At 41.3% G+C, this 26,525-nt stretch overlaps 6 non-coding genes across 6 annotated transcripts; all 6 read left to right on the top strand.

Moving 5' to 3' along the window:
* Positions 1-801: 801 nt before the first annotated feature.
* TRNAN-GUU (transfer RNA asparagine (anticodon GUU)) lies at positions 802-875 on the top strand. The gene has a single exon. It is a non-coding gene; the product is annotated as a tRNA-Asn (tRNA).
* A 3,426-nt stretch (positions 876-4,301) lies between these two features.
* TRNAN-GUU (transfer RNA asparagine (anticodon GUU)) lies at positions 4,302-4,375 on the top strand. Its single transcript has one exon. It is a non-coding gene; the product is annotated as a tRNA-Asn (tRNA).
* A 4,593-nt stretch (positions 4,376-8,968) lies between these two features.
* On the top strand, positions 8,969-9,042 carry TRNAN-GUU (transfer RNA asparagine (anticodon GUU)). Its single transcript has one exon. It is a non-coding gene; the product is annotated as a tRNA-Asn (tRNA).
* Positions 9,043-23,510: 14,468 nt separating this feature from the next.
* On the top strand, positions 23,511-23,584 carry TRNAN-GUU (transfer RNA asparagine (anticodon GUU)). The gene has a single exon. It is a non-coding gene; the product is annotated as a tRNA-Asn (tRNA).
* Positions 23,585-24,676: 1,092 nt separating this feature from the next.
* On the top strand, positions 24,677-24,750 carry TRNAN-GUU (transfer RNA asparagine (anticodon GUU)). The gene has a single exon. It is a non-coding gene; the product is annotated as a tRNA-Asn (tRNA).
* Positions 24,751-25,843: 1,093 nt separating this feature from the next.
* Positions 25,844-25,917, top strand: TRNAN-GUU (transfer RNA asparagine (anticodon GUU)). Its single transcript has one exon. It is a non-coding gene; the product is annotated as a tRNA-Asn (tRNA).
* Positions 25,918-26,525: the final 608 nt, after the last annotated feature.

Below are 26,525 nucleotides of genomic sequence, written 5' to 3'. Positions count from 1 at the left end.
ACACCTTTGTAGGAATGGTTTTTCACCTATTACTGATTAAAACTTGCTTCATTGGAAAGGCTGCAAGATGCATCCTCATTACAATGTCCACTGAAATAATACAGGTTGACACCAGGAAACATAAACCTCACTGCATCCTTGCTGCTTTCTCAAGTGGGAATCTGTTTAATGTGAAAACCAGGTGATATCTAATTAGCACACAGGTAAGAAGTTAAGAAAATCTTTCTTTAAGGGTGAAGATGTTTCTCACAAAATCGTTGCCCCAATGCATCATTGAAATTCAAGCTGGAAAGATGATTTTGAAATATCAATTGTACATTTTGCATTTCTCTTCTGGTGACAATGTAGCTTGTTTTTGTCAATTACCATTTCAGTAATAGGGTAAAGAAAATTAAGTGGATTTCTGAAAGAAAACAATGCTGTCAATATACTATTAAAACAAATTAAAATGTTAAAAGTTATTGTACTTTAAGTAAAAATAAAAGAGTCAAAATATCAATTCCCGTTTTGGAAGAATTTAATTAACAAAAAAATAAGTGCACATAGCAGAGGATGGTTTTGATCCACCGACCTCTGGGTTATGGGCCCAGCACGCTTCTGCTGCGCCACTCTGCTGCTCATGTAAGTGTCAGAGATCCTGAAGTACTCACTCATTATGTGAAAGTACCAATGTGTTTCTTCGTTGGTCAATGGAAGAAAAATCTTGCAAAACTCTCCAGATTATTGCCTTTTTAACCTTTTTCTAGGAAACTTTCTAGATGAATGCTTTTTAGCCTTTGTCAGTACATGCTTTTGCAAGCTGTCTCTGTGGCGCAATCGGTTAGCGCATTCGGCTGTTAACCGAGAGGTTGGTGGTTCAATCCCACCCAGGGACGTAATTGACCTTGTGATCAAATTTTGGTGATCTTCAAGTAGACAAGTCAAATTTCAAACCACCTCTTATAGTGTAGGGTACCTGGCCTTCTCTGATGCAATCAGAGTCAGATTTGATAAAGTCATTTTATAAAAAACAGGAAGCACAATTTAGCATGGGGTTGCAGAGAAAAAAAATTATACAGGCAGAGAAATCAAATTGAGTGATTAATCAGCTCTCTATTTTATGGCTTTATTTTTATGCTAACACATTTGCTCTCTGAAAAGTGTCCACAAAGCCAAGTCTCTGATTAACACCTTTGTAGGAATGGTTTTTCACCTATTACTGATTAAAACTTGCTTCATTGGAAAGGCTGCAAGATGCATCCTCATTACAATGTCCACTGAAATAATACAGGTTGACACCAGGAAACATAAACCTCACTGCATCCTTGCTGCTTTCTCAAGTGGGAATCTGTTTAATGTGAAAACCAGGTGATATCTAATTAGCACACAGGTAAGAAGTTAAGAAAATCTTTCTTTAAGGGTGAAGATGTTTCTCACAAAATCGTTGCCCCAATGCATCATTGAAATTCAAGCTGGAAAGATGATTTTGAAATATCAATTGTACATTTTGCATTGCTCTTCTGGTGACAATGTAGCTTGTTTTTGTCAATTACCATTTCAGTAATAGGGTAAAGAAAATTAAGTGGATTTCTGAAAGAAAACAATGCTGTCAATATACTATTAAAACAAATTAAAATGTTAAAAGTTATTGTACTTTAAGTAAAAATAAAAGAGTCAAAATATCAATTCCAGTTTTGGAAGAATTTAATTAACAAAAAAATAAGTGCACATAGCAGAGTATGGTTTCGATTCACCGACCTCTGGGTTATGGGCCCAGCACGCTTCCGCTGCACCACTCTGCTGCTCATGTAAGTGTCAGAGATCCTGAAGTACTCACTCATTATGTGAAAGTACCAATGTGTTTCTTCGTTGGTCAATGGAAGAAAAATCTTGAAAAACTCTCCAGATTATTGGCTTTTTAACCTTTTTCTAGGAAAGTTTCTAGATGAATGCTTTTTAGCCTTTGTCAGTACATGCTTTTGCAAGCTGTCTCTGTGCCGCAATCGGTAAGCGCATTCGGCTGTTAACCGAAAGGTTGGTGGTTCAATCCCACCCAGTGACGTAATTGACCTTGTGGTCAAATTTTGGTGATCTTTAAGTAGACAAGTAAAAATTTCAAACCACCTCTTATAGTGTAGGGTACCTGGCCTTCTCTGATGCAATCAGAGTCAGATTTGATAAAGTCATTTTATAAAAAACAGGAAGCACAATTTAGCATGGGGTTGCAGAGAAAAAAAATTATGCAGGCAGAGAAATCCAATTGAGTGATTAATCAGCTCTCCATTTTATGGCTTTATTTTTATGCTTACACATTTGCTCTCTGAAAAGTGTCCACAAAGCCAAGTCTCTGATTAACACCTTTGTAGGAATGGTTTTTCACCTATTACTGATTAAAACTTGCTTCATTGGAAAGGCAGCAAGATGCATCCTCATTACAATGTCCACTGAAATAATACAGGTTGACACCAGGAAACATAAACCTCACTGCATCCTTGCTGCTTTCTCAAGTGGGAATCTGTTTAATGTGAAAACCAGGTGATATCTAATCAGCACACAGGTAAGAAGTTAAGAAAATCTTTCTTTAAGGGTGAAGATGTTTCTCACAAAATCGTTGCCCCAATGCATCATTGAAATTCAAGCTGTAAAGATGATTTTGAAATATCAATTGTACATTTTGCATTGCTCTTCTGGTGACAATGTAGCTTGTTTTTGTCAATTACCATTTCAGTAATAGGGTAAAGAAAATTAAGTGGATTTCTGAAAGAAAACAATGCTGTCAATATACTATTAAAACAAATTAAAATGTTAAAAGTTATTGTACTTTAAGTAAAAATAAAAGAGTCAAAATATCAATTCCAGTTTTGGATGAATTTAATTAACAAAAATATAAGTGCACATAGCAGAGGATGGTTTCGATCCACCGACCTCTGGGTTATGGGCCCAGCACTCTTCCGCTGCGCCACTCTGCTGCTCATGTAAGTGTCAGAGATCCTGAAGTACTCACTCATCATGTGAAAGTACCAATGTGTTTCTTCGTTGGTCAATGGAAGAAAAATCTTGCAAAACTCTCCAGATTATTGCCTTTTTAATCTTTTTCTAGGAAACTTTCTAGATGAATGCTTTTTAGCTTTTGTCAGTACATGCTTTTGCAAGCTGTCTCTGTGGCGCAATCGGTTAGCGCATTCGGCTGTTAACCGAAAGGTTGGTGGTTTAATCCAACCCAGGGACGTAATTGACCTTGTGATCAAATTTTGGTGATCTTTAAGTAGACAAGTCAAAATTTCAAACCACCTCTTATAGTGTAGGGTACCTGGCCTTCTCTGATGCAATCAGAGTCAGATTTGATTAAGTCATTTTATAAAAAACAGGAAGCACAATTTAGCATGGGGTTGCAGAGAAAAAAAATTATGCAGGCAGAGAAATCCAATTGAGTGATTAATCAGCTCTCCATTTTATGGCTTTATTTTTAAGCTAACACATTTGCTCTCTGAAAAGTGTCCACAAAGCCAAGTCTCTGATTAACACCTTTGTAGGAATGGTTTTTCACCTATTACTGATTAAAACTTGCTTCATTGGAAAGGCAGCAAGATGCATCCTCATTACAATGTCCACTGAAATAATACAGGTTGACACCAGGAAACATAAACCTCACTGCATCCTTGCTGCTTTCTCAAGTGGGAATCTGTTTAATGTGAAAACCAGGTGATATCTAATCAGCACACAGGTAAGAAGTTAAGAAAATCTTTCTTTAAGGGTGAAGATGTTTCTCACAAAATCGTTGCCCCAATGCATCATTGAAATTCAAGCTGGAAAGATGATTTTGAAATATCAATTGTATATTTTGCATTTCTCTTCTGGTGACAATGTAGCTTGTTTTTGTCAATTACCATTTCAGTAATAGGGTAAAGAAAATTAAGTGGATTTCTGAAAGAAAACAATGCTGTCAATATACTATTAAAACAAATTAAAATGTTAAAAGTTATTGTACTTTAAGTAAAAATAAAAGAGTCAAAATATCAATTCCCGTTTTGGAAGAATTTAATTAACAAAAAAATAAGTGCACATAGCAGAGGATGGTTTTGATCCACCGACCTCTGGGTTATGGGCCCAGCACGCTTCTGCTGTGCCACTCTGCCGCTCATGTAAGTGTCAGAGATCCTGAAGTACTCACTCATTATGTGAAAGTACCAATGTGTTTCTTCGTTGGTCAATGGAAGAAAAATCTTGCAAAACTCTCCAGATTATTGCCTTTTTAACCTTTTTCTAGGAAACTTTCTAGATGAATGCTTTTTAGCCTTTGTCAGTACATGCTTTTGCAAGCTGTCTCTGTGGCGCAATCGGTTAGCGCATTCGGCTGTTAACCGAGAGGTTGGTGGTTCAATCCCACCCTGGGACGTAATTGACCTTGTGATCAAATTTTGGTGATCTTCAAGTAGACAAGTCAAATTTCAAACCACCTCTTATAGTGTAGGGTACCTGGCCTTCTCTGATGCAATCAGAGTCAGATTTGATAAAGTCATTTTATAAAAAACAGGAAGCACAATTTAGCATGGGGTTGCAGAGAAAAAAAATTATACAGGCAGAGAAATCAAATTGAGTGATTAATCAGCTCTCTATTTTATGGCTTTATTTTTATGCTAACACATTTGCTCTCTGAAAAGTGTCCACAAAGCCAAGTCTCTGATTAACACCTTTGTAGGAATGGTTTTTCACCTATTACTGATTAAAACTTGCTTCATTGGAAAGGCTGCAAGATGCATCCTCATTACAATGTCCACTGAAATAATACAGGTTGACACCAGGAAACATAAACCTCACTGCATCCTTGCTGCTTTCTCAAGTGGGAATCTGTTTAATGTGAAAACCAGGTGATATCTAATTAGCACACAGGTAAGAAGTTAAGAAAATCTTTCTTTAAGGGTGAAGATGTTTCTCACAAAATCGTTGCCCCAATGCATCATTGAAATTCAAGCTGGAAAGATGATTTTGAAATATCAATTGTACATTTTGCATTGCTCTTCTGGTGACAATGTAGCTTGTTTTTGTCAATTACCATTTCAGTAATAGGGTAAAGAAAATTAAGTGGATTTCTGAAAGAAAACAATGCTGTCAATATACTATTAAAACAAATTAAAATGTTAAAAGTTATTGTACTTTAAGTAAAAATAAAAGAGTCAAAATATCAATTCCAGTTTTGGAAGAATTTAATTAACAAAAAAATAAGTGCACATAGCAGAGTATGGTTTCGATCCACCGACCTCTGGGTTATGGGCCCAGCACGCTTCCGCTGCACCACTCTGCTGCTCATGTAAGTGTCAGAGATCCTGAAGTACTCACTCATTATGTGAAAGTACCAATGTGTTTCTTCGTTGGTCAATGGAAGAAAAATCTTGCAAAACTCTCCAGATTATTGGCTTTTTAACCTTTTTCTAGGAAAGTTTCTAGATGAATGCTTTTTAGCCTTTGTCAGTACATGCTTTTGCAAGCTATCTCTGTGCCGCAATCGGTAAGCGCATTCGGCTGTTAACCGAAAGGTTGGTGGTTCAATCCCACCCAGTGACGTAATTGACCTTGTGGTCAAATTTTGGTGATCTTTAAGTAGACAAGTAAAAATTTCAAACCACCTCTTATAGTGTAGGGTACCTGGCCTTCTCTGATGCAATCAGAGTCAGATTTGATAAAGTCATTTTATAAAAAACAGGAAGCACAATTTAGCATGGGGTTGCAGAGAAAAAAAATTATGCAGGCAGAGAAATCCAATTGAGTGATTAATCAGCTCTCCATTTTATGGCTTTATTTTTATGCTTACACATTTGCTCTCTGAAAAGTGTCCACAAAGCCAAGTCTCTGATTAACACCTTTGTAGGAATGGTTTTTCACCTATTACTGATTAAAACTTGCTTCATTGGAAAGGCAGCAAGATGCATCCTCATTACAATGTCCACTGAAATAATACAGGTTGACACCAGGAAACATAAACCTCACTGCATCCTTGCTGCTTTCTCAAGTGGGAATCTGTTTAATGTGAAAACCAGGTGATATCTAATCAGCACACAGGTAAGAAGTTAAGAAAATCTTTCTTTAAGGGTGAAGATGTTTCTCACAAAATCGTTGCCCCAATGCATCATTGAAATTCAAGCTGTAAAGATGATTTTGAAATATCAATTGTACATTTTGCATTGCTCTTCTGGTGACAATGTAGCTTGTTTTTGTCAATTACCATTTCAGTAATAGGGTAAAGAAAATTAAGTGGATTTCTGAAAGAAAACAATGCTGTCAATATACTATTAAAACAAATTAAAATGTTAAAAGTTATTGTACTTTAAGTAAAAATAAAAGAGTCAAAATATCAATTCCAGTTTTGGTAGAATTTAATTAACAAAAAAATAAGTGCACATAGCAGAGGATGGTTTCGATCCACCGACCTCTGAGTTATGGGGCCAGCACGCTTCTGCTGCGCCACTCTGCTGCTCATGTAAGTGTCAGAGATCCTGAAGTACTCACTCATCATGTGAAAGTACCAATGTGTTTCTTCGTTGGTCAATGGAAGAAAAATCTTGCAAAACTCTCCAGATTATTGGCTTTTTAACCTTTTTCTAGGAAAGTTTCTAGATGAATGCTTTTTAGCCTTTGTCAGTACATGCTTTTGCAAGCTGTCTCTGTGCCGAAATCGGTAAGCGCATTCGGCTGTTAACCGAAAGGTTGGTGGTTCAATCCCACCCAGTGACGTAATTGACCTTGTGGTCAAATTTTGGTGATCTTTAAGTAGACAAGTAAAAATTTCAAACCACCTCTTATAGTGTAGGGTACCTGGCCTTCTCTGATGCAATCAGAGTCAGATTTGATAAAGTCATTTTATAAAAAACAGGAAGCACAATTTAGCATGGGGTTGCAGAGAAAAAAAATTATGCAGGCAGAGAAATCCAATTGAGTGATTAATCAGCTCTCCATTTTATGGCTTTATTTTTATGCTAACACATTTGCTCTCTGAAAAGTGTCCACAAAGCCAAGTCTCTGATTAACACCTTTGTAGGAATGGTTTTTCACCTATTACTGATTAAAACTTGCTTCATTGGAAAGGCAGCAAGATGCATCCTCATTACAATGTCCACTGAAATAATACAGGTTGACACCAGGAAACATAAACCTCACTGCATCCTTGCTGCTTTCTCAAGTGGGAATCTGTTTAATGTGAAAACCAGGTGATATCTAATCAGCACACAGGTAAGAAGTTAAGAAAATCTTTCTTTAAGGGTGAAGATGTTTCTCACAAAATCGTTGCCCCAATGCATCATTGAAATTCAAGCTGTAAAGATGATTTTGAAATATCAATTGTACATTTTGCATTGCTCTTCTGGTGACAATGTAGCTTGTTTTTGTCAATTACCATTTCAGTAATAGGGTAAAGAAAATTAAGTGGATTTCTGAAAGAAAACAATGCTGTCAATATACTATTAAAACAAATTAAAATGTTAAAAGTTATTGTACTTTAAGTAAAAATAAAAGAGTCAAAATATCAATTCCAGTTTTGGAAGAATTTAATTAACAAAAAAATAAGTGCACATAGCAGAGGATGGTTTCGATCCACCGACCTCTGAGTTATGGGGCCAGCACGCTTCTGCTGCGCCACTCTGCTGCTCATGTAAGTGTCAGAGATCCTGAAGTACTCACTCATCATGTGAAAGTACCAATGTGTTTCTTCGTTGGTCAATGGAAGAAAAATCTTGCAAAACTCTCCAGATTATTGCCTTTTTAACCTTTTTCTAGGAAACTTTCTAGATGAATGCTTTTTAGCCTTTGTCAGTACATGCTTTTGCAAGCTGTCTCTGTGGCGCAATCAGTTAGCGCATTCGGCTGTTAACCGAAAGGTTGGTGGTTTAATCCCACCCAGGGACGTAATTGACTTTGTGATCAAATTTTGGTGATCTTTAAGTAGACAAGTCAAAATTTCAAACCACCTCTTATAGTGTAGGGTACCTGGCCTTCTCTGATGCAATCAGAGTCAGATTTGATTAAGTCATTTTATAAAAAACAGGAAGCACAATTTAGCATGGGGTTGCAGAGAAAAAAAAATATGCAGGCAGAGAAATCCAATTGAGTGATTAATCAGCTCTCCATTTTATGGCTTTATTTTTATGCTAACACATTTGCTCTCTGAAAAGTGTCCACAAAGCCAAGTCTCTGATTAACACCTTTGTAGGAATGGTTTTTCGCCTATTACTGATTAAAACTTGCTTCATTGGAAAGGCAGCAAGATGCATCCTCATTACAATGTCCACTGAAATAATACAGGTTGACACCAGGAAACATAAGCCTCACTGCATCCTTGCTGCTTTCTCAAGTGGGAATCTGTTTAATGTGAAAACCAGGTGATATCTAATCAGCACACAGGTAAGAAGTTAAGAAAATCTTTCTTTAAGGGTGAAGATATTTCTCACAAAATCGTTGCCCCAATGCATCATTGAAATTCAAGATGGAAAGATGATTTTGAAATATCAATTGTACATTTTGCATTGCTCTTCTGGTGACAATGTAGCTTGTTTTTGTCAATTACCATTTCAGTAATAGGGTAAAGAAAATTAAGTGGATTTCTGAAAGAAAACAATGCTGTCAATATACTATTAAAACAAATTAAAATGTTAAAAGTTATTGTACTTTAAGTAAAAATAAAAGAGTCAAAATATCAATTCCAGTTTTGGAAGAATTTAATTAACAAAAAAATAAGTGCACATAGCAGAGGATGGTTTCGATTCACCGACCTCTGGGTTATGGGCCCAGCACGCTTCCGCTGCGCCTCTATGCTGCTCATGTAAGTGTCAGAGATCCTGAAGTACTCAATCATTATGTGAAAGTACCAATGTGTTTCTTCGTTGGTCAATGGAAGAAAAATCTTGCAAAACTCTCCAGATTATTGCCTTTTTAACCTTTTTCAAGGAAACTTTCTAGATGAATGCTTTTTAGCCTTTGTCAGTACATGCTTTTGCAAGCTGTCTCTGTGGCGCAATCGGTTAGCGCATTCGGCTGTTAACCGAAAGGTTGGTGGTTCAATCCCACCCAGGGACGTAATTGACCTTGTGATCAAATTTTGGTGATCTTTAAGTAGACAAGTCAAAATTTCAAACCACCTCTTATAGTGTAGGGTACCTGGCCTTCTCTGATGCAATCAGAGTCAGATTTGATAAAGTCATTTTATAAAAAACAGGAAGCACAATTTAGCATGGGGTTGCAGAGGAAAAAAATTATGCAGGCAGAGAAATCAAATTGAGTGATTAATCAGCTCTCTATTTTATGGCTTTATTTTTATGCTAACACATTTGCTCTCTGAAAAGTGTCCACAAAGCCAAGTCTCTAATTAACACCTTTGTAGGAATGATTTTTCACCTATTACTGATTAAAACTTGCTTCATTGGAAAGGCAGCAAGATGCATCCTCATTACAATGGGGTATATGCAATTGCAGGCGAATTCCAGAAATAGGCGAATTCCGGAACTTTTTCGCCTCAAAAAAACAATTCGCCTATGCAGTACAGTACTTTATCTCAAAAAAACGGATATTCAAAATTCGACTTTTGGCAATTCGACTTTTTTCGCATTCGACTTTTCTGCAATGGTACAGATGCTGCAATTCGCCCAAAGCATATTCAATTCAAGTTTGGAAATTCGCCTGCAGTGCTTTTCGACCGCAAATTCGACTATTTCAGTCCGCCTCAGTTGACTGGCGGGATCTAAAAAAAATTTTTTAGTACATGATTTTTTTTGATATTTGAGGATTGCTAGTAGCATATCTATTTATATTTGAAAGGATTATCTACTTGGTTTGTCTTTTTTTGCTTCACAAGTATTATTTAATTGATTTTTTAAAGGAATATTTTTTTCTTCAATCTCCTGAGGGAAATTTACCCATGATTCCACAGTTTTACCCAGGATACACTTCTGCAAAGCCCCTCCTATCTCCTCACTCCCAGGTTTGAGACTACAGGGAGAAGGAGCCATTTTACAGTCAGCTCTGTGGAATCGTTTTTTTAGGAAAATTCCTGCGTTTTAAAACACATTCCTATTTTTGTACTGACTACAATGATGGAGCCTTTTTCTGACCAGATTGTGATGTTCATGCTGGCTGCAAGCATGATTGAGGAAGAAAGTGCTGATGAACATCAGGATCCAGGTCAGCAAATGTCTGCATTGGGTGAGCCAGTATTGCGGGTTTCTTTTCCACGTCCACGCCAGTATCGCACTAGGCGTGAACTGGAGGATCTCAGCGAGTTCGAGGTGATACAAAATTATCGCTTATCGACTCGCGACATATATTCGCTGTACGCTCTGTTGGAGGCCGACTTGGAACCTCGGGCACGGACAAATCGTGCAATCAGCGGTTTTCAGAAACTGCTGGGGACGTTACATTTTTTGGCGTCAGGCACATTCCAGCCTACACTGTCTCAAACATGCGGTTTTTCACAGTCGACACTGTCGCGCTGTATAACCCAGGTCATTAGGGCTTTCCGCAAATTGACGATCCAGTACATTACATTTCCAGAGACGGACAGCGAATGTCGTGAGATCAAATTAGGCTTTTTCAACAAATACAAATTTCCCAATGTGCTGGGCGCGATTGACTGTACCCACGTGCAGATCAGACCGCCACGGAATTCAGAGGAATGTTTTCGGAACCGAAAACAGTTCCATTCCCTGAACGTGCAGGCGGTCTGTGATGTAAACATGAGATTTTTGAACATTTTTGTGGGATTTCCTGGATCTTCTCACGACTCCTTCATCCTAAGCCAGTCATCGCTGTTTGACAAGTTCGAAACAGGAAACATGCCTGGTGGCTGGCTGTTAGGTATGTATTTTCATTTTTTTATTTTTTTATTATTTTATTATTATTATTTTTTATTATTTTTTACAAGTACCTAACATTTTTTTTATATTTTCTATAGGCGATGCGGGTTATCCAAACAAACCGTGGCTGTTGACCCCATTGTCTAATCCTGTTGGTAGAGCAGAAAAACGTTACCAAGAGACACACATTGCATCGAGGCAAATAATTGAACGTGCCTTCGGTGTACTTAAAAGCCGGTTTCGATGTTTAGACACTTCCGGCGGTGCTCTTTTGTACTCACCGTCGAAGGTTTGCGGCATGGTAAATGCATGTTGTATTTTACACAACATATGTGTCGCAAACCGTTTGCCGGTGACTCTTTGTCGTAGTGCTTTCCGACGCGGGAACCGGTCTTCTGCTCTACCGGTGGGTATGGGCGAAGGAGAGGATTCCCAGTGGACATTGATCCAAAATTATTTTGCAGTTGCCTGTGAGTATACTGACAACATTTGTATTATCGTGTAAACTGACATTGGAATATTTTAAAAAAACCCTCTTCATTTATCTATTTCAGAGTTTTACATCCTGTTGATGTATATCCCCAGGCCATGTTTGTACAGTTCGTTCCCCCCTGTTTTATCCTGTTGGGTTACCGCAAATATTTGACCCTTTTATCCAACTCTACCATGGGCGACCTACTGGAGATGTGGACCTGACCCTCCGCCATGTAGCAGACAACCCCCTCAGGTGAGATGTATTGACCAAGACTCCCTTGTCCAAAATCACCCCGGCATGTCCAAAGTGCAGCCCTCCGGCATTTGCAAGACTGCACATCCAAACATTCCCTCCTGATACACCAATGCTTGTCAGGGAATGTTTGGATGTGTAGTGACGCGAGTGGCGGAGGGTTGCATTTGGACCCACTGTTCCCCGCTTGTGTTGTGTGGACTGTATGTACCTCTTCTTTCCAGTCCCAGGGTGACACTATTACCCACATCTGGAAGCTCAAACTGTTCTCTTCCACAGGTCCTGCGGTGTATCTTCCCAAGTGGCGTGGATGTGAGGAGACACGACATTTCACCTGAAGTTCCATGGGCGACCTACTGGTGATGTGGACCTGACCCTCCGCCATGTAGCAGACAACTCCCTCAGGTGAGATGTATTGACCAAAACTCCCTTGTCCAAAATCACCCCGGCATGTCCAAAGTGCAGCCCTCCGGCATTTGCAAGACTGCACATCCAAACATTCCCTCCTGATACACCAATGCTTGTCAGGGAATGTTTGGATGTGTAGTGACGCGAGTGGCGGAGGGTTGCATTTGGACCCACTGTTCCCCGCTTGTGTTGTGTGGACTGTATGTACCTCTTCTTTCCAGTCCCAGGGTGACACTATTACCCACATCTGGAAGCTCAAACTGTTCTCTTCCACAGGTCCTGCGGTGTATCTTCCCAAGTGGCGTGGATGTGAGGAGACACGACATTTCACCTGATGTTCCATGGCCGACCTACTGGTGATGTGGACCTGACCCTCCGCCATGTAGCAGACAACCCCCCCTCAGGTGAGATGTATTGACCAAAACTCCCATGTCCAAAATCACCCCGACATGTCCAAAGTGCAGCCCTCCGGCATTTGCAAGACTGCACATCCAAACATTCCCTGAAACAGCAATGCTAGTCAGGGAATGTTTGGATGTGTAGTGATGCAAGTGTAGGAGGGTTGCATTTGGGCCGCTGTAACCCGCTTGTGTTGTGTGGACTGTTGTATGTACCTCTTTTTTCCAGTCCCAGGGTGACACTATCACCCATATCTGGAAGCTCAAACTGTTCTCTTCCACAGGTCCTGCGATGTATCTTCCCAAGTGGCGTGGATGTGAAGAGACACGACATTTCAATTGATGTTCCATGGCCGACCTACTGGTGATGTGGACCTGACCCTCCGCCATGTAGCAGACAACCCCCCCTCAGGTGAGATGTATTGCCCAAACTCCCTTGTCCAAAATCACCCCGACATGTCCAAAGTGCAGCCCTCCGGCATTTGCAAGACTGCACATCCAAACATTCCCTGAAACAGCAATGCTAGTCAGGGAATGTTTGGATGTGTAGTGATGCAAGTGCCGGAGGGTTGCATTTGGGCCGCTGCAACCCGCTTGTGTTGTGTGGACTGTTGTATGTACCTCTTTTTTCCAGTCCCAGGGTGACACTATCACCCATATCTGGAAGCTCAAACTGTTCTCTTCCACAGGTCCTGCGATGTATCTTCCCAAGTGGCGTGGATGTGAAGAGACACGACATTTCAATTGATGTTCCATGGCCGACCTACTGGTGATGTGGACCTGACCCTCCGCCATGTAGCAGACAACCCCCCCTCAGGTGAGATGTATTGCCCAAAACTCCCTTGTCCAAAATCACCCCGACATGTCCAAAGTGCAGCCCTCCGGCATTTGCAAGACTGCACATCCAAACATTCCCTGAAACAGCAATGCTAGTCAGGGAATGTTTGGATGTGTAGTGATGCAAGTGCCGGAGGGTTGCATTTGGGCCGCTGCAACCCGCTTGTGTTGTGTGGACTGTTGTATGTACCTCTTTTTTCCAGTCCCAGGGTGACACTATCACCCATATCTGGAAGCTCAAACTGTTCTCTTCCACAGGTCCTGCGATGTATCTTCCCAAGTGGCGTGGATGTGAAGAGACACGACATTTCAATTGATGTTCCATGGCCGACCTACTGGTGATGTGGACCTGACCCTCCGCCATGTAGCAGACAACCCCCCCTCAGGTGAGATGTATTGACCAAAACTCCCTTGTCCAAAATCACCCCGACATGTCCAAAGTGCAGCCCTCCGGCATTTGCAAGACTGCACATCCAAACATTCCCTGAAACAGCAATGCTAGTCAGGGAATGTTTGGATGTGTAGTGATGCAAGTGCAGGAGGGTTGCATTTGGGCCGCTGTAACCCGCTTGTGTTGTGTGGACTGTTGTATGTACCTCTTTTTTCCAGTCCCAGGGTGACACTATCACCCATATCTGGAAGCTCAAACTGTTCTCTTCCACAGGTCCTGCGATGTATCTTCCCAAGTGGCGTGGATGTGAAGAGACACGACATTTCAATTGATGTTCCATGGCCGACCTACTGGTGATGTGGACCTGACCCTCCGCCATGTAGCAGACAACCCCCCCTCAGGTGAGATGTATTGCCCAAAACTCCCTTGTCCAAAATCACCCCGACATGTCCAAAGTGCAGCCCTCCGGCATTTGCAAGACTGCACATCCAAACATTCCCTGAAACAGCAATGCTAGTCAGGGAATGTTTGGATGTGTAGTGATGCAAGTGCCGGAGGGTTGCATTTGGGCCGCTGCAACCCGCTTGTGTTGTGTGGACTGTTGTATGTACCTCTTTTTTCCAGTCCCAGGGTGACACTATCACCCATATCTGGAAGCTCATACTGTTCTCTTCCACAGGTCTTCCGGTGTATCCTTCCTAAGTGGCGTGGATGTGAAGAGACACAGTTCCCCTGATGTTCCCTGGGCAATCTACTTACGTACAATTCAACTGCATTACAAATTTTAATAAAAACCACAGGAAACTTCTATTTTTTAAAGTTTATTGAAGAAAAATGTTATTTTTTAAATAAAGTTTGAAAGTTAATTAAAACAAAAAAGTAGTTTGTTCTTCTTTACATTCTTTTCTTGTGTATATAGATATCTGTGGGGAAAAGAAAAAAAGTATATTAAAGTAAAGACACACTAAATTCATGTTCATTTCTTTTCAATGAAAATTTGTGGAACAACACAGCCCAGCATGACCCATTGCTGGACTGTGTGGTTCTACAAAGGCATGCGGTTCAAAGTGAAATAGTGGCGTCAGTGGTCAGCACTTTGAAACGCTAACATTTGTGGAACAACACAGCCCAGCATGACCCATTGCTGGACTGTGTGGTTCTACAAAGGCATGCGGTTCAAAGTGAAATAGTGGCGTCAGTGGTCAGCACTTTGAAACGCTAACATTTGTGGAACAACACAGCCCAGCATGACCCATTGCTGGACTGTGTGGTTCTACAAAGGCATGCGGTTCAAAGTGAAATAGTGGCGTCAGTGGTCAGCACTTTGAAACGCTAACATTTGTGGAACCACACAGCCCAGCATGACCCATTGCTGGACTGTGTGGTTCTACAAAGGCATGCGGTTCAAAGTGAAATAGTGGCGTCAGTGGTCAGCACTTTGAAACGCTAACATTTGTGGAACAACACAGCCCAGCATGACCCATTGCTGGACTGTGTGGTTCTACAAAGGCATGCGGTTCAAAGTTTCTTGAATAGATACATTGAAACATGGTTCTACTCACCTTGGTACGCACAACACGAACTTATGCCGTCCACTTCATTTTTCCCCACCAATCCTATGAATAAATCAAAAACACAGACTAGTGAATAGTAAATTCACACAATGAAAGCCTACTGTACACCATTACAAAAAGGATTTTTGGAAGAAAAAAGTGGTATCAGAATAGCTCTTTGGCCCATCATACATGTAGCACAAGGAGCTTTCATCCGTTACCACACGCGCCCGCATACATGCCCGCGCATGTATGCCTACACAAAGCTCCTTGGTAGTACCCGGTCACGGGTGGGGAAGCCCAACACAGAAAACAATAGTAAGAAAAAAAAAAACTAATGGGAGGGGAAGAAAAGGATACATGAAAAACATATAAGAGTAAATAAAACAATACGACCGGGTTTATGGTGGAAGTCTGTCCGGATCCTCTTCTTCCCCCTGATAGGGCGTCGATGTCCTGGGAGGCTGGGTAGTACGTTGACTGGGCCTCTGTGCCCATGCGGCTGTAGATTGTGCGGCCGGTGGTGGATGCATCTGGGGGGTGGGGTACATCCCTGTATATCCCTGGTACATCTGTGACTGTCTGTACTGGGATGGGACTTGAGGAAGGGTACGAGGCGTCCTTGTGGCTTGCGACGGCGGATATGATGGATCACCAGCGTGTTGATGAGCTGGTCCTGGGAGCTTATCATAGATCATCTGCAGTGTGGTTGCGATGACCTGTTGGCTGGATGAGGAGTGTCGATGACTCTCCGACATGTTTTTATTGCTTTCTGCCAGACATGAGCTGTTGTCCACGAGCCGGGTCATGGATTCGGCCAGAATGTTAAGTACGTTCATATTCTCCCTATGATCTTGCATTCTGACCTGTAGTATTGTGGCCGTGCTGTCGGAAAGAGTCTTCTGCAGTTCAAGCAGACTGTTTGACATCTTCTCCATTGTCCTCTCAATGTTGTCCAGTCTGCTTCCCACGACATTTGTATACGTATCCTGGCGGGTCCCAATCTCCGATGCCAGGGTGTGAACCCTCTGAACAGTTGAGGGATTCTGCCCTTCCTGGATGTCTGCCACCACTTGGATTTGGGCAGCTGAAAAGAAAATTAGACAATATTATACACATTCATCATACATTTTTTTAAAGGCTCACAATTCAATTTACTCACACAGGGATGTAGTAACTGGAGCCTCCTGCACTTCCACCTCGTCATCCTCTGACGACTCCTGTAGGAGGAGATCCGGACTGAAGTAGGAACCAATCCCCGAAGCTAGTCCGCTGCTGGTCCGTGGCACCACTGTTTGCAAAATAATTTTTTTGGGAAAGTTAATAAAATTTACACAACTGCTGCCCCCCCCCCTCCCACACACACACAAAATAAATACAAACCTTCTCCATCCTGTGATGCCGCTGCTCCAGGAGCTCCACTTGTCCTCGTTTCAGAAGACTTTTCAAGGGTCTGGCTGGATACGTCTGCACGGCTGTCCTCAAACCCAAGAAAAGTTTCGTCTGTTAACCCTGTAGACTCAAACAGATCGGGTGATGGGTCCACAAGGGTTGTGTCTTGAGGCTCTTCAGTCACAGTCCCAGAGCTCCTGGAGAGACGACGATCTGGTGATGGCCTGCGCGCAGGAGCTGATGTTTGGCGCCCATCTTGTGGTGTGGTCGCCGACGGTGTCTGGCGCACAGGTGAAGTTCTGTGCGCTGATGTCTGGCGCACAGGTGATAGTCTGTGCGATGACGAACTGTGGCGCACAGGTGACGATCTGTGCGCTCCCGATGCTTGCGGCGCAGGTGATGGTCTGCGCGCTGCTGCCGATGCCTGCTGCACAGGTGATGGTCCGTGCGCTGGCGATGTCCTGCGCGCAGGTGATGTCCTCTGGGCAGGCCTGTCTGAAAAAAAACAACAACTCACATTAGCACATACAAAAATTTTAAAGGGAAGTACAGTTCATGTGAATGTATTCTTACCATCAGACCTCCTTTTGGACGGCTTATCTCCCGCCTTCTTCCGTCTTCTGGGCGGTTCTTCCTCCTCGGGAAAGCCAGCAGGACGGCTAGAGTCCACACCTCCGCGAACTCCTTCGACCATGGCAGGGTTCATGCGCCTTCTAATAACATCCTCCCAGGGTAGCCACTTCACGTTGAGAGCTGGGCCACCTCCCGTAGCTGTCTCATGTCGGCGCTGAATCCCCATCTTCTTCTTGGTCTGTCTGCGGCAATCACTGTACCGCTTCAAGCAATTTCTGGTGCTCCGGTGGTTTCCAGATATTGCAGTGACTTGACTCGCAATGGATTCCCAGATGCTTCGCTTTGTCCTAGCTGCTGTTGTCTGTGCCCTTGGTCCATACAAAACGTCGTAGGACCTGTCGACGCAATCCACTAGGGTACAGTTTTCCGCCTCAGTGTATCTGGGTCCACGCGGCTTTTTCGGTCCTGCATCTTCACCAGAGGCTTCCTCCTCCGACTGCTCCTCTGGCTTGATTCTTGCCTTTAGGGATTAAAAAAAAATTTTTTTTTTTAATAAGATCGGTATGTACCTGTGAGTGTCAGTATCCCTGGCATTGCGCACATATTCCAGTAGGTGTGCATGGCATTGCACAAACTACAGTGGGTAAAGTTTGATGCTATTTGTGTCTGCAGGTGTGGTTAGTACCTTTCTACTAGGCTTTTTCTTGGACTTCTCATGGGCCCTTGACGACCGCGGCTGGTCACTACATGCCTGGTCGGTCGTATCCGCCTCCTGGGTTGGCTCCCACTCCTCGTTGCTATGCAGGGATAGATCCGAGGGGGTGGGGGAAGGGGCGGATCGGGTCTGCTTGTCCTTTGACATCTCTGTTAGAAAATAAAATAAAAATAAAATAAACATACATACATACATACATACATGTATAAATGGCTGACCCACCCAAAATGGCTGACCCACACAAAATGGCTGACCCACACAAAATGGCTGACCCACACAAAATGGTTGACCCACACAAAATGGCTGACCCACACAAAATGGCTGACCCACACAAAATGGCGACCAGACTGTCGACCAAACTTGCTCCAAATCACCCCAAACTGGCCAGAAAGCATCCCAACACACTCAGGAGGTACACCACAGCTAAATTAGGAGGGAAAACACATGTTTGCCAAACAGCCGACAGCACATGTCGACCAGGCTGTCGACCAAACTTGCTCCAAATCACTCCAAAATGGCCAGAAAGCATCCCAGCACACTCAGGAGGTACACCACAGCTAAATTAGGAGGGAAAACACATGTTTGCCAAACAGTCCACAGCACATGTCGACCAGGCTGTCGACCAAACTTGCTCCAAATCACCCAAAACTGGCCAGATAGCATCCCAGCACACTCAGGAGGTACACCACAGCTAAATTAGGAGGGAAAACACATGTTTGCCAAACAGCCGACAGCACATGTCGACCAGACTGTCGACCAAACTTGCTCCAAATCACTCCAAAATGGCCAGAAAGCATCCCAGCACACTCAGGAGGTACACCACAGCTAAATTAGGAGGGAAAACACATGTTTGCCAAACAGCCGACAGCACATGTCGACCAGACTGTCGACCAAACTTGCTCCAAATCACTCCAAAATGGCCAGAAAGCATCCCAGCACACTCAGGAGGTACACCACAGCTAAATTAGGAGGGAAAACACATGTTTGCCAAACAGTCCACAGCACATGTCGACCAGGCTGTCGACCAAACTTGCTCCAAATCACCCAAAACTGGCCAGAAAGCATCCCAGCACACTCAGGAGGTACACCACAGCTAAATTAGGAGGGAAAACACATGTTTGCCAAACAGTCCACAGCACATGTCGACCAGGCTGTCGACCAAACTTGCTCCAAATCACCCCAAAATGGCCAGAAAGCATCCCAGCACACTCAGGAGGTACACCAATGCTAAATGAGGAGGGAAAACACATGTTTGCCAAACAGTCCACAGCACATGTCGACCAGGCTGTCGACCAAACTTGCTCCAAATCACCCAAAACTGGCCAGAAAGCATCCCAGCACACTCAGGAGGTACACCACAGCTAAATTAGGAGGGAAAACACATGTTTGCCAAACAGCCGACAGCACATGTCGACCAGACTGTCGACCAAACTTGCTCCAAATCACTCCAAAATGGCCAGAAAGCATCCCAGCACACTCAGGAGGTACACCACAGCTAAATTAGGAGGGAAAACACATGTTTGCCAAACAGTCCACAGCACATGTCGACCAGGCTGTCGACCAAACTTGCTCCAAATCACCCAAAACTGGCCAGAAAGCATCCCAGCACACTCAGGAGGTACACCACAGCTAAATTAGGAAGGAAAACACATGTTTGCCAAACAGTCCACAGCACATGTCGACCAGGCTGTCGACCAAACTTGCTCCAAATCACCCAAAACTGGCCAGAAAGCATCCCAGCACACTCAGGAGGTACACCACAGCTAAATTAGGAGGGAAAACACGTTTGCCAAACAGTCCACAGCACGTGTCGACCAGGCTGTCGACCAAACTTGCTCCAAATCACCCCAAAATGGCCAGAAAGCATCCCAGCACACTCAGGAGGTACACCAATGCTAAATGAGGAGGGAAAACACATGTTTGCCAAACAGTCTACAGCACATGTCGACCAGGCTGTCGACCAAACTTGCTCCAAATCACCCCAAAATAGCCAAAAAACATCCCAGCACACTCAGGAGGTACACCAATGCTAATAGAAGACCCAAAAAGTCATTTAAAGAATAAAAAAAAAACGTGAAAAACTACCCCAAAATACAAGTCTCCCCCAAAAAATGCAGCAACACAAGCAAGGGGCTATACACATACCTGCACACATGCACACATACACAAACACCCCATGTACACCTCATGGCAACCCCCACTACACAAACACATACATGCAACACCAGACACACATGTGGTACTTACCTACAAATGTTGTAAAAGCTCCTAAAATGGCTCTCCTCCGGGGTAACAGGAATCCTCCTGACTGTCCTGGAATAAAGCCTGCTGGGGTGTCCAAACGATATCCACAGCAAACAACCAAATTGCTAGCTCTGCACCTACTCACACCTCTCTGCAGGTTCACAAAATGGCTGCAGAGCACGCAGCAAACAAGCCCTAATAAAGGGCTGCTTTCGGCGGGAAGGCAAATTCTGGACGCCCACTACTCGCCGATTGGCCGTTATCCGCCTGGGGGTGGGTCGAATCCGTTTGACATTGCATATGGTGAATTCAGGGTCCCGGCAACAGGGCTACGGCTGGCGAGTGCGGGCGAATTTTACAGGGGCGGATTAAATGACGCGATTCGCCCGCTATTGCATATACCCCAATGTCCACTGAAATAATACAGGTTGACACCAGGAAACATAAACCTCACTGCATCCTTGCTGCTTTCTCAAGTGGGAATCTGTTTAATGTGAAAACCAGGTGATATCTAATCAGCACACAGGTAAGAAGTTAAGAAAATCTTTCTTTAAGGGTGAAGATATTTCTCACAAAATCGTTGCCCCAATGCATCATTGAAATTCAAGATGGAAAGATGATTTTGAAATATCAATTGTACATTTTGCATTGCTCTTCTGGTGACAATGTAGCTTGTTTTTGTCAATTACCATTTCAGTAATAGGGTAAAGAAAATTAAGTGGATTTCTGAAAGAAAACAATGCTGTCAATATACTATTAAAACAAATTAAAATGTTAAAAGTTATTGTACTTTAAGTAAAAATAAAAGAGTCAAAATATCAATTCCAGTTTTGGAAGAATTTAATTAACAAAAAAATAAGTGCACATAGCAGAGGATGGTTTCGATCCACCGACCTCTGGGTTATGGGCCCAGCACGCTTCCGCTGCGCCACTCTGCTGCTCATGTAAGTGTCAGAGATCCTGAAGTACTCACTCATCATGTGAAAGTACCAATGTGTTTCTTCGTTGGTCAATGGAAGAAAAATCTTGCAAAACTCTCCAGATTATTGCCTTTTTAACCTTTTTCTAGGAAACTTTCTAGATGAATGCTTTTTAGCCTTTGTCAGTACAGGCTTTTGCAAGCTGTCTCTGTGGCGCAATCGGTTAGCGCATTCGGCTGTTAACCGAAAGGTTGGTGGTTCAATCCCACTCAGTGACGTAATTGACCTTGTGATCAAATTTTGGTGATCTTTAAGTAGACAAGTCAAAATTTCAAACCACCTCTTATAGTGTAGGGTACCTGGCCTTCTCTGATGCAATCAGAGTCAGATTTGATTAAGTCATTTTATAAAAAACAGGAAGCACAATTTAGCATGGGGTTGCAGAGAAAAAAAATTATGCAGGCAGAGAAATCCAATTGAGTGATTAATCAGCTCTCCATTTTATGGCTTTATTTTTATGCTTACACATTTGCTCTCTGAAAAGTGTCCACAAAGCCAAGTCTCTGATTAACACCTTTGTAGGAATGTTTTTTCACCTATTACTGATTAAAACTTGCTTCATTGGAAAGGCAGCAAGATGCATCCTCATTACAATGTCCACTGAAATAATACAGGTTGACACCAGGAAACATAAACCTCACTGCATCCTTGCTGCTTTCTCAAGTGGGAATCTGTTTAATGTGAAAACCAGATGATATCTAATCAGCACACAGGTAAGAAGTTAAGAAAATCTTTCTTTAAGGGTGAAGATGTTTCTCACAAAATCGTTGCCCCAATGCATCATTGAAATTCAAGCTGTAAAGATGATTTTGAAATATCAATTGTACATTTTGCATTGCTCTTCTGGTGACAATGTAGCTTGTTTTTGTCAATTACCATTTCAGTAATAGGGTAAAGAAAATTAAGTGGATTTCTGAAAGAAAACAATGCTGTCAATATACTATTAAAACAAATTAAAATGTTAAAAGTTATTGTACTTTAAGTAAAAATAAAAGAGTCAAAATATCAATTCCAGTTTTGGAAGAATTTAATTAACAAAAAAATAAGTGCACATAGCAGAGGATGGTTTCGATCCACCGACCTCTGGGTTATGGGCCCAGCACGCTTCCGCTGCGCCACTCTGCTGCTCATGTAAGTGTCAGAGATCCTGAAGTACTCACTCATCATGTGAAAGTACCAATGTGTTTCTTCGTTGGTCAATGGAAGAAAAATCTTGCAAAACTCTCCAGATTATTGCCTTTTTAACCTTTTTCTAGGAAACTTTCTAGATGAATGCTTTTTAGCCTTTGTCAGTACAGGCTTTTGCAAGCTGTCTCTGTGGCGCAATCGGTTAGCGCATTCGGCTGTTAACCGAAAGGTTGGTGGTTCAATCCCACTCAGTGACGTAATTGACCTTGTGATCAAATTTTGGTGATCTTTAAGTAGACAAGTCAAAATTTCAAACCACCTCTTATAGTGTAGGGTACCTGGCCTTCTCTGATGCAATCAGAGTCAGATTTGATTAAGTCATTTTATAAAAAACAGGAAGCACAATTTAGCATGGGGTTGCAGAGAAAAAAAATTATGCAGGCAGAGAAATCCAATTGAGTGATTAATCAGCTCTCCATTTTATGGCTTTATTTTTATGCTTACACATTTGCTCTCTGAAAAGTGTCCACAAAGCCAAGTCTCTGATTAACACCTTTGTAGGAATGTTTTTTCACCTATTACTGATTAAAACTTGCTTCATTGGAAAGGCAGCAAGATGCATCCTCATTACAATGTCCACTGAAATAATACAGGTTGACACCAGGAAACATAAACCTCACTGCATCCTTGCTGCTTTCTCAAGTGGGAATCTGTTTAATGTGAAAACCAGATGATATCTAATCAGCACACAGGTAAGAAGTTAAGAAAATCTTTCTTTAAGGGTGAAGATGTTTCTCACAAAATCGTTGCCCCAATGCATCATTGAAATTCAAGCTGTAAAGATGATTTTGAAATATCAATTGTACATTTTGCATTGCTCTTCTGGTGACAATGTAGCTTGTTTTTGTCAATTACCATTTCAGTAATAGGGTAAAGAAAATTAAGTGGATTTCTGAAAGAAAACAATGCTGTCAATATACTATTAAAACAAATTAAAATGTTAAAAGTTATTGTACTTTAAGTAAAAATAAAAGAGTCAAAATATCAATTCCAGTTTTGGAAGAATTTAATTAACAAAAAAATAAGTGCACATAGCAGAGGATGGTTTCGATCCACCGACCTCTGAGTTATGGGGCCAGCACGCTTCCGCTGCGCCACTCTGCTGCTCATGTAAGTGTCAGAGATCCTGAAGTACTCACTCATCATGTGAAAGTACCAATGTGTTTCTTCGTTGGTCAATTGAAGAAAAATCTTGCAAAACTATCCAGATTATTGCCTTTTTAACCTTTTTCTAGGAAACTTTCTAGATGAATGCTTTTTAGCCTTTGTCAGTACATGCTTTTGCAAGCTGTCTCTGTGGCGCAATCGGTTAGCGCATTCGGCTGTTAACCGAAAGGTTGGTGGTTCAATCCCACCCAGGGACGTAATTGATCTTGTGATCCAGTTTTGGTGATCTTTAAGTAGACAAGTCAAAATTTCAAACCACCTTTTATAGTGTAGGGTACCTGGCCTTCTCTGATGCAATCAGAGTCATATTTGATTAAATCATTTTATAAAAAACAGGAAGCACAATTTAGCATGGGGTAGCAGAGAAAAAAATTATGCAGGCAGAGAAATCAAATTGAGTGATTAATCAGCTCTCCATTTTATGGCTTTATTTTTATGCTAACACATTTGCTCTCTGAAAAGTGTCCACAAAGCCAAGTCTCTGATTAACACCTTTGTAGGAATGGTTTTTCACCTATTACTGATTAAAACTTGCTTCATTGGAAAGGCAGCAAGATGCATCCTCATTACAATGTCCACTGAAATAATACAGGTTGACACCAGGAAACATAAACCTCACTGCATCCTTGCTGCTTTCTCAAGTGGGAATCTGTTTAATGTGAAAACCAGGTGATATCTAATCAGCACACAGGTAAGAAGTTAAGAAAATCTTTCTTTAAGGGTGAAGATGTTTCTCACAAAATCGTTGCCCCAATGCATCATTGAAATTCAAGCTGGAAAGATGATTTTGAAATATCAATTGTACATTTTGCATTGCTCTTCTGGTGACAATGTAGCTTGTTTTTGTCAATTACCATTTCAGTAATAGGGTAAAGAAAATTAAGTGGATTTCTGAAAGAAAACAATGCTGTCAATATACTATTAAAACAAATTAAAATGTTAAAAGTTATTGTACTTTAAGTAAAAATAAAAGAGTCAAAATATCAATTCCAGTTTTGGAAGAATTTAATTAACAAAAAAATAAGTGCACATAGCAGAGGATGGTTTCGATCCACCAACCTCTGAGTTATGGGGCCAGCACGCTTCCGCTGCGCCACTCTGCTGCTCATGTAAGTGTCAGAGATCCTGAAGTACTCACTCATCATGTGAAAGTACCAATGTGTTTCTTCGTTGGTCAATTGAAGAAAAATCTTGCAAAACTATCCAGATTATTGCCTTTTTAACCTTTTTCTAGGAAACTTTCTAGATGAATGCTTTTTAGCCTTTGTCAGTACATGCTTTTGCAAGCTGTCTCTGTGGCGCAATCGGTTAGCGTATTCGGCTGTTAACCGAAAGGTTGGTGGTTCAATCCCACCCAGGGACGTAATTGATCTTGTGATCCAGTTTTGGTGATCTTTAAGTAGACAAGTCAAAATTTCAAACCACCTTTTATAGTGTAGGGTACCTGGCCTTCTCTGATGCAATCAGAGTCATATTTGATTAAATCATTTTATAAAAAACAGGAAGCACAATTTAGCATGGGGTAGCAGAGAAAAAAAATTATGCAGGCAGAGAAATCAAATTGAGTGATTAATCAGCTCTCCATTTTATGGCTTTATTTTTATGCTAACACATTTGCTCTCTGAAAAGTGTCCACAAAGCCAAGTCTCTGATTAACACCTTTGTAGGAATGGTTTTTCACCTATTACTGATTAAAACTTGCTTCATTGGAAAGGCAGCAAGATGCATCCTCATTACAATGTCCACTGAAATAATACAGGTTGACACCAGGAAACATAAACCTCACTGTATCCTTGCTGCTTTCTCAAGTGGGAATCTGTTTAATGTGAAAACCAGGTGATATCTAATCAGCACACAGGTAAGAAGTTAAGAAAATCTTTCTTTAAGGGTGAAGATGTTTCTCACAAAATCGTTGCCCCAATGCATCATTGAAAATCAAGCTGGAAAGATGATTTTGAAATATCAATTGTACATTTTGCATTGCTCTTCTGATGACAATGTAGCTTGTTTTTGTCAATTACCATTTCAGTAATAGGGTAAAGAAAATTAAGTGGATTTCTGAAAGAAAACAATGCGGTCAATATACTATTAAAACAAATTAAAATGTTAAAAGTTATTGTACTTTAAGTAAAAATAAAAGAGTCAAAATATCAATTCCAGTTTTGGAAGAATTTAATTAACAAAAAAATAAGTGCACATAGCAGAGGATGGTTTCGATCCACCGACCTCTGAGTTATGGGGCCAGCACGCTTCCGCTGCTCCATTCTGCTGCTCATGTAAGTGTCAGAGATCCTGAAGTACTCACTCATCATGTGAAAGTACCAATGTGTTTCTTTGTTGGTCAATTGAAGAAAAATCTTGCAAAACTCTCAAGATTATTGCCTTTTTAACCTTTTTCTAGGAAACTTTCTAGATGAATGCTTTTTAGCCTTTGTCAGTACATGCTTTTGCAAGCTGTCTCTGTGGCGCAATCGGTTAGCGCATTCGGCTGTTATCCGAAAGGTTGGTGGTTCAATCCCACCCAGAAACGTAATTGACCTTGTTATCAAATTTTGGTGATCTTTAAGTAGACAAGTCATACTTTCAAACCACCTCTTATAGTGTAGGGTACCTGGCCTTCTCTGATGCAATCAGAGTCAGATTTGATTAAGTCATTTTATAAAAAACAGGAAGCACAATTTAGCATGGGGTTGCAGAGAAAAAAAATTATGCAGGCAGAGAAATCAAATTGAGTGATTAATCAGCTCTCCATTTTATGGCTTTATTTTTATGCTAACACATTTGCTCTCTGAAAAGTGTCCACAAAGCCAAGTCTCTGATTAACACCTTTGTAGGAATGGTTTTTCACCTATTACTGATTAAAACTTGCTTCATTGGAAAGGCAGCAAGATGCATCCTCATTACAATGTCCACTGAAATAATACAGGTTGACACCAGGAAACATAAACCTCACTGCATCCTTGCTGCTTTCTCAAGTGGGAATCTGTTTAATGTGAAAACCAGGTGATATCTAATCAGCACACAGGTAAGAAGTTAAGAAAATCTTTCTTTAAGGGTGAAGATGTTTCTCACAAAATCGTTGCCCCAATGCATCATTGAAATTCAAGCTGGAAAGATGATTTTGAAATATCAATTGTA

The sequence above is a fragment of the Pseudophryne corroboree genome, chromosome 4 (assembly GCF_028390025.1).
Source record: "Pseudophryne corroboree isolate aPseCor3 chromosome 4, aPseCor3.hap2, whole genome shotgun sequence".
Classification (NCBI taxonomy): Eukaryota; Metazoa; Chordata; class Amphibia; order Anura; family Myobatrachidae; genus Pseudophryne; species Pseudophryne corroboree.
This window is presented reverse-complemented; position numbering and strand designations above follow the sequence as displayed.